Below are 395 nucleotides of genomic sequence, written 5' to 3'. Positions count from 1 at the left end.
GTCAGGTTTGTAACTTGGTCGAACAATTCACTTTAAGGAAAAAGAATTTGGTCTGATTTGCTGTATTTAGGACATTTTGCTGAAAGCCCAGAAACCAACGTTGGCGCAGTCAGGATGGTTGGCCTTGAAGTCAGACCTCTCGGTTAACAAGTCATGAGGAGCCACTAGTGTTCAAGGACAGATGGCCGTAATTGGAGGAGCGCTGCCTGCTCTCGGAACAGAAGGAGCATAGTACCACAGCTGTGATTATGTTTTTGTTCGGGCTAGGAATCACATTTTACAAGCACAGATGCCTATTATTCATAAAATTCAATGCAAATTTCCTCACCTACACTACCCCTTCCGTAAATAAACTTTGTTTCTTAATATTTCTGAATGATTATTGACAAAAATTA

The sequence above is a fragment of the Cryptotermes secundus genome, unplaced genomic scaffold (genome assembly GCF_002891405.2).
Source record: "Cryptotermes secundus unplaced genomic scaffold, Csec_1.0 scaffold1031, whole genome shotgun sequence".
Classification (NCBI taxonomy): Eukaryota; Metazoa; Arthropoda; class Insecta; order Blattodea; family Kalotermitidae; genus Cryptotermes; species Cryptotermes secundus.
The sequence above is the reverse complement of the archived record's forward strand: the minus strand, read 5'-3'. Positions refer to the sequence as shown.